Genomic DNA, 7,321 nt, shown 5'->3' on the forward strand with positions numbered 1-7,321 from the left:
GTGTGGTAAAAATGAGTTACGTTTTAAGGAATAATGACAACAAGTCATAAAGAAAAAAATCCTCTAATCCCATGGCCACATGACTGTGACTACTTGCCGAAAGATACTGAAAAAATGTGAGCTTTGACTCCCTATATTAAACTCTGTCGAAGAGAGCACTGCAAATACCCTCTGATAGGCCTCCGGTGCAGTACCAGATGTTTATATTCATAAATTCATGTAAATTCATTCAAATGTGTTATCCCAGAAAATGAATTTAAAGAAAAAAAAGCAGGAAACCCCCAGAAAAATAAAAAATAAACAAAAATCTGGTGTAGTATTTTTGCCAGCTGGATACATGGCAATTCTCTGGGAGTGGGGAGCTGCCATGAGCTCCATCACACGATGACGGGTCATGCCTGGGTTCCCAGGACTGCAGGGAGACTGGCATGGAGTGAGAAAAAACTGCCTTTGTGTGAACAGCATTACACGATTACAGATAGAGCAAATCAAGCCTGAAGGCAGAAAAGGGTATTTATGTGACATGCCGAGCCATCCCCTGGCTGCTCGCAGCCCCTGGAAGGGCTTAGGCTGGGAGAAAGATGCTGATCATGAGCAGAAAGCCAAGAAAACTGCATCTGCAAAGAAACACAGGGTTGCTTTACACTTGTAGAGCAGGGGACTTCAACTTTTATCAGTCTACGGACTAAAAAAGTGTTTCCAGGGAAGGCAGAGAGGACAAACACAGCAATCTTCCAACCAGTTAAAAAATGACCGCAAAAGGGAAGGAAGAAGCTGCCTCCATTTTCTGTGGGGATCAGACATGGGGAAAGGACTTTCTGCTACAGCAGAGGAGATCCAGGTTAGAGGCGCCAAAAGCGCTGCTGAGAGGCTGAGGCAAGCGTGGCATCACTGGAATTGGTGGCACTTAGCAGCCATCGAGGCAGGTGTCTGAGAGAAGAGCCCAGTCCCCACCTTGCTATAGCCTCCTTTAAGGCAACTGTAAAGTACAGTAAGGTCTGCCCTGAGCCTCCTCCAGACCAAACAACCCCGGTTTCCCTCAGCCGCTCCCCACAAGACTTGTGGTCCAGGCCCTTCACCAGCTTCGTAGCCCTGCTCTGGGCACGTTCCAGGGCCTCGATGTCCTTCTTGTAGTGAGGGCCCAAACCTGAACCCAACACTCGAGATGCGGCTTCATCGTCGGTCGTAGCACACGGTGAGCAAAAGCAAGGTAGGGGAGTTTCTCTCGCATGCATGCATCAAGCAGTTTTTTCTGCTGAAGTTCATCACGGGTAATCTAAGGAAAAACAAAGTTCCCAGAACAGTCTGGTGTCCTGAGCAAGGGACAAAATGATGGGGATCATCTCCAGAGGGAGGAAGCTCATGATTTTTATAATACTTTTTCCGAAACCTGGGAAAAAATACTTCCCGAAGGAGCTGTGCTGTGAACAGAAGGCGCCTGAGTAGATAAGTCATGGAATTAATCATCATTAGGAGGAGCAAGGCCAAAAAAAAAAAGTGGCTTTTGTCTCCAAAAGCACGTCACTTACATAAATAGACCATCCGCTTCCCTGAGTACAGTGCAAGAACACCTTACACGTGCTTTCATCTGGAGAGCCCTTCAAACCAACAGGCCTTGGGCCCTTCAAAGCACGAGCAAAAGCCCTCGATGCCTCCTTCCCTCGGTGATCTCAAGGCTGAATCCACGCGGTGCTCTTGCTAAGCAGCCGTTAGTCACCCTGCAAAACAAAGACCGTCCCCGGGATGATGTGTGTGCTGCCTTCAGCGAGACGCACGGGGAGCAGGAACAGTCCAAGGGCCAGGCTCGATTTGTCTGCAATAAGAAGTACTTTTTTTTTCCCAGCAAGCTCCATCAAGTAGCAATAGCTCCTACAGATTTGGAAGCCTGTGGCTACCCCGGTCCTACAACTGGATGCACAGCCTGGTGGCATTACATCCCTGCAGCTCTGTTTTACTTGGGAAAAAGAAATCTCTTTTTTTTTTTTTTAAAACCAAGTTACTTTGTCTCATTTATTCACTACCGTGGTGACATAGCCCCCACCCAGCAGCCCACACTGCACAGTCCTACCATGGTGTTTCAGGGGAAGGGGGCTGCTGCTTGCCTCCCCGCCTTGAATCTGAACTCTCAGCTTTTGGCCCTGACCCTCAGTTCTGGTGTTCCTGATTTCCATGTAAATGCCTTTTATGAATGATTAAATACTGAAACAACTCAAGGTTGTGTTTCTTGAGCAGAGTAATTAAACAAAAACAAAAAACTTGTTTTGCTCACAACAGGGCCAGAATACTTGAATAGGTGCCTAGTTTTGCTCTATTAAACTATAGCAGGAGAAAATCTTGAGTTAACAAAACTGTTTACAGATAGGCAGAAAAACTCACAGCAATTTCATTCAGTTTGCCAGAGTTATTTGCAACCCATTACAAATGACAGCTGCTATTTCACCACAATCAGTTAGCCTTGGGCCACAGTATATAGATTCAAATTCCATTGTTTTAGTCATGACACGAAAAAATGAACTGCATTGTTGCTTTTACAGCTCTGTTTCTGGGAAAATGCTTGCATGGGAGGTACTGAGCAGAATCCTCTAAGGAATATTCTTTTCCATAGTAAAAATAAAATAAAATTAAAAAAAAAGTTTCTAACACTATAAGTAACAGCCCTATTAAGCTCCCATAAGTGAAGCTGCTTCTTCATAGTGCAGACAGAAGTCTGAAAGAGTTAAAAGTGCGTACATGGAGGATACACCTCAATATTGCATCCAAAATACTGCTCTTGCATAGGCATTGGAATATTATTTTCCTTATCCTTCTCTAATATTTGCTAATTTTATTGCACTGGGGAGTGTTAGAAGTACTATGACAACCCCAGCCAGTGCCAAGGTGGTTTAGGAAAGATCCAGGCCTGGCCTCTGCACTGCTGGGACAACTCCCACGAGAGCAAATATGCACAAAGCACCCTACCCACCGCAGCAGCACGGGCTCCTCCGGGTACATGGGGGTGAAGAAAACCATTATCAATCTGAAGATCTAGCAGTGTTCTTCAGATGTTTGCTGAGGAAACAGGAGTATTTTTTGAAAAGTCGGGAATTTCAGTCCTCAGGAGATGTGCAGACCTCACTCAGGAATATGCCTGTATTTATGAAGAGATGAAGAGCCTTTCTGCCAGTAAACTGGATAGCAAAAACTGCCAATTTCAACAGTGCAGGATTTATTCCTCACTGACTCAGAGGGTTTGAAATGCCAGCTGCTGAGTCCTCACAGCCATTTGGATTTCCCCCGGAAACTTCCCTCTGTGCCACTGGCCAAGCCTGAATTGGCTTGGACATGAGAGGAGATCCCAGCAGGAGAGCGCCTGGGAATAGAAACGGGCAAGCTTTGGGGACGCGACAGGAAGCTTAAAACAGAAGAACTCCTTGGTGTCTTCCCTTCGAGACCTCAAAAAGAGGTACTGCTCTTGCAGTTTCTCACATGTTTCCCCCCCTGTACTTTCCCCCTCGGGGTGACTTTGTGCAAAAAGAGGACCCAAGGCAGCAAGCGATGGGGAGGACAGGCAGCTGGGCTGGGGGCACCCTGCTCAGTCCTACCAGGCCCAGACACGGCGCTGCCACCACCGGAACGGCCAGGCAGGATGCGGTGCCACCCAGTGACCTTTGGGATCAGTGTCCAGTCTCCAACCTAAAATTAGGCACAGCCCTCAGCATCCGGGGAAGAGCAAGGGGCTGAGTGCTTGTGAGGACAAATTTCAACACGAGTGGAAGCATTTCCCCCACAGCCGCCGGCAGCAGGTACTCGAGCAGCTCCGCTGGCATGGCTGAAGGAGCTCTGGCTGCTGCAGAGGGGTTTTGGCACTGCTGGTGAGAAAAACAACGTGCATCTTGCAAGCACACACACCATCTGCAGAGATCGCTGTGTGTTATGCTGCTGCCCGTGTTCACCGTGGGCATTCGGAAGGTGTCGATAGAGAAGCAGTGTGACATAAAGGAGGAAGTGCGAGCTAGGTAAAAATAAAGAACTGTGGGGTAGGAAGTGCTGGAGTACATTAAAAATGGGGTGATAAAAAACATAGTGCTTTTCTCTCAGAGGACCTGAGGCTTCCCCAAAGCAGCAGTGTGTCCCACCTTGTCGGTGGTACCAGCAGAGGTGACCCTGGGCTCCTGCAAGCGCCTCGCTGAGCCCATCGCAGACATGAACCTGCGGCTGTGCCCCACAGTGTGCCATGCATCCCCTGAGTGGCACTGGGCAGCAGGAAACACGTGTTCCCTTTCTGTGCGGAGATGACTGGGCTTCCACAACAGGGAAAGGCACTTCCAGTTTCCTTCAGCCTTCACGCCGGTGAAGGGAAGGAGCTACACCCTTCCTCCCTGCCCGCTGCTGCTCACCAGGTCACCACAGCGCGTGCGTTAAGGGTGCCAGCCGGTCTGAGAGCGGCTCCTTGCACGGGGATTTGCATTTGTCCCAGGCCGAGGGGACACGGACAGCGAATGTGCGGCTGGCAGGGATGTCACGGCGAGCAGGCCCTGCTCCAGCACACTGCTGTGTGCTGTGAGCATGTCAGGGACAGCTGGGCCCTGAAACCTCAGGCACGGACCCCTCCTGCAGCCCCCAGTCAGGGCAGGGAGGCAGGACAACCCCAGAAATGCACACCTGCCCCCCACAGACATTGGGGAAGGTCCCGGGGCAGCCTCAGACGCAGATGCCTCCCCTGCCAGAAATATCACGGCCAAGGTGTCACCGGCCTCAGCTACAGACCGCTCCTCGAGCAGAAATATCAGGGTGGGGATGCAGACCACACGGCATGTAAGCCCCTCCTTCAACAAAGATTTAGGGCATTCCTGTCAGATTTGAATTCCTGGTCCATGACTCAGACATGTAGAATTTTTGGTGCCAGTAGAAACCAAAATCAGGAAAGCTCTGTACAGCTGGTTCAATTCAAACATGGCTGGAGATGGCAGCACTACCAACTTGTGGCTTGTGTCAGCAGTAACAAAGTTCTCAAAAGGGGGTCACACCTCTGTAGCTGCCAAATCGTAGTCCTTCAATACTTCAGAACTACTTTTATTTATTTTTTAACATTCAGGTGTTACCTTCTAATAGTAAGATGTTTTTACTGGAATTAGCCAACTTGACAGTCTCCTTTAAGTTCAGACTGAGCTATTAGAGCTGTAAGGGAAGAGTCTGCTTCTTGCCTACCGCAAAATATAACCCCCACAAGGAGTTCTTCAGAGAAGGCCACAAGCAAGCTTCAAAGGTAGCAGGAGCCCACCCCTTAGTGTGTTTCTGTGATAATTTTGAAAGAGAAGGAGTGTTATACTTAATTATCAAAAAATACCAATTTTGAGCTCAATCCAAAAACCAGATGTTTCTCTGAATACTGAAGTGAACTTACTGCTGACTTCTGCTTGCTGTGCAAAACCCTTTCCCACAGCTGCCATGGTTAGACAGTGTCCCAAACTGGCTGGAAACACCAGTCTTGTCAGCCTGAAAGTCTTTGGGCTGGTGCTGAAGCAGGACTCTCCCCACCTGGAGGTACTCTCCACTCATGGAAGCTGGCCCCTGGGACATCTAGATGTCCAGATACTGCAGCCAAGGAGGATCTCAGTTCACTGACACACAGAGGAAGCACAAGAGGAAGGAAAACTTCATCCCAGTGACCTCATGTATTTGTCTGGGAGGAAAAGTCCTGGGCCCACTGTCTTTGCTTACCAATGCTTATGTCTTTTACAGGAAGCGTCATCGCCTACCACAGAACATTTTCTCACAGCAGTTAGTAGCCTGAGACAACCTGCTTTGTTACCCTCACCTCTCAGTTCCTTTGCTCTTTTCCTGCCCTCACAATCTCACCATCCCTGTGCTCCAAGTGGTATTTGGGCATATCACTGCAGATCTTCTGAGCTTGGTTGCTGATGGAGAAAAAGAGCTCGTTTCCATTACTTGCAGTCATCAGTACTGGAGAGAAAGGCACTCCAATCAATCAGAAGCAACATATTTTGGTGAGCACATCATCCAAACAATCCTTTTATGATCTGAGTGGTCTAAGTTAAAATACGCATCAGTCTTCAGAGCTGGAACAATCTCCTCCAGACCTCCCTCTGCTTACCAGCTGCTTTGCCTCAGATGTTGACCAGACACCGCCTTTGGAGCCAAAAAGCACCTCCAGAGCTTGCTGACCCTCCATGTCCCTCCACTCAGGGCAAGGAGCTGGGGCTCCAGATCTGGGCAAGTCTTCAGAATTCAGACTTTCAGCCCTTTGCTGATCCCAAGCCATATGAACTCCTGAACTGAGCTGGATAGATACGGCCAGTGTGATCTCCTGGCCTTTCACACCACAGTTTAACAAGCATCGCAAATTCTCTCCTGTTAATCCCATCTGCACATGCACCACTTCTATCAAAATATCCCAGAGGGAGCAGAACCAGAAGAGGTATTTCTGACTCACCCAGGTGATGCCTATTCACCCACAGAACCACTGCCACCCACCCATATCCAGCCCTCTTGCTACCTTAATATTGAAGTGTGCACAGCTGGATTTACTTGGGACAAATTAGCTCAGCTGATGGGAAATCCCAAAGGGAAATTAATAGTTTCCCTGTATGGTAATAAAAGTAATTAAAACAAGCTTGAACAAAACTCTCCAATACCATTCATTGTCTAAGTGCATTGAATTAACATGTTCCAGTAAGAAAACTATTACCCTTGTAATGATCTGCTTCTTGACACACCTTTAGCTGGCACAGAAGGATATTGGCTTTCCAGCATGCAGAAAGAGGAAATTCAAATTTCTCTTCAGAATAATGTCCTTATCAGTACTTCTTGTTTATATTCTCTTCATTTTCATAGGCAGAACAAATTATTCATTCTCTAGTGCAAAGGATTCACAGCATTTTTTATTTTTTTTTGGTAGAGACATCCCTTTTGCAGTCTTCTGCCCATCTAAATTTGGGTGTTATGATTGCTAGTAAGAAAGGCTTTAATGCTCAACAGGGAAGAGGTGAATGATCCCATGTGAGTTCAGTGTTCAAACTTGTGGAAGCAACTGGAAAATGAAATTACAAATCTCTGAAGCACCTCTTGCTTTTAAGAATAGGTTACAGCTGAGAAATTTGTCATGCATATTAATGAAGAGACTGCAAAAGCCAGGAATTCTCAAAACCACAGACTTAAGATAACTTCTTCAACAGCATAAACTATAAATACAGAAAGTGTAGCCCTATGCAATGCATTCTGAGTAGTAGTTACAGAACACATAAAAATTTCCATGCAGTACCAAAATATGTGCAGCCTGGTATAACTTGGTTAGCCATTACACTACTTCATATACATCAAT

The sequence above is a fragment of the Anser anser genome (assembly GCF_964211835.1).
Source record: "Anser anser genome assembly, chromosome: 5".
NCBI lineage: Eukaryota > Metazoa > Chordata > Aves > Anseriformes > Anatidae > Anser > Anser anser.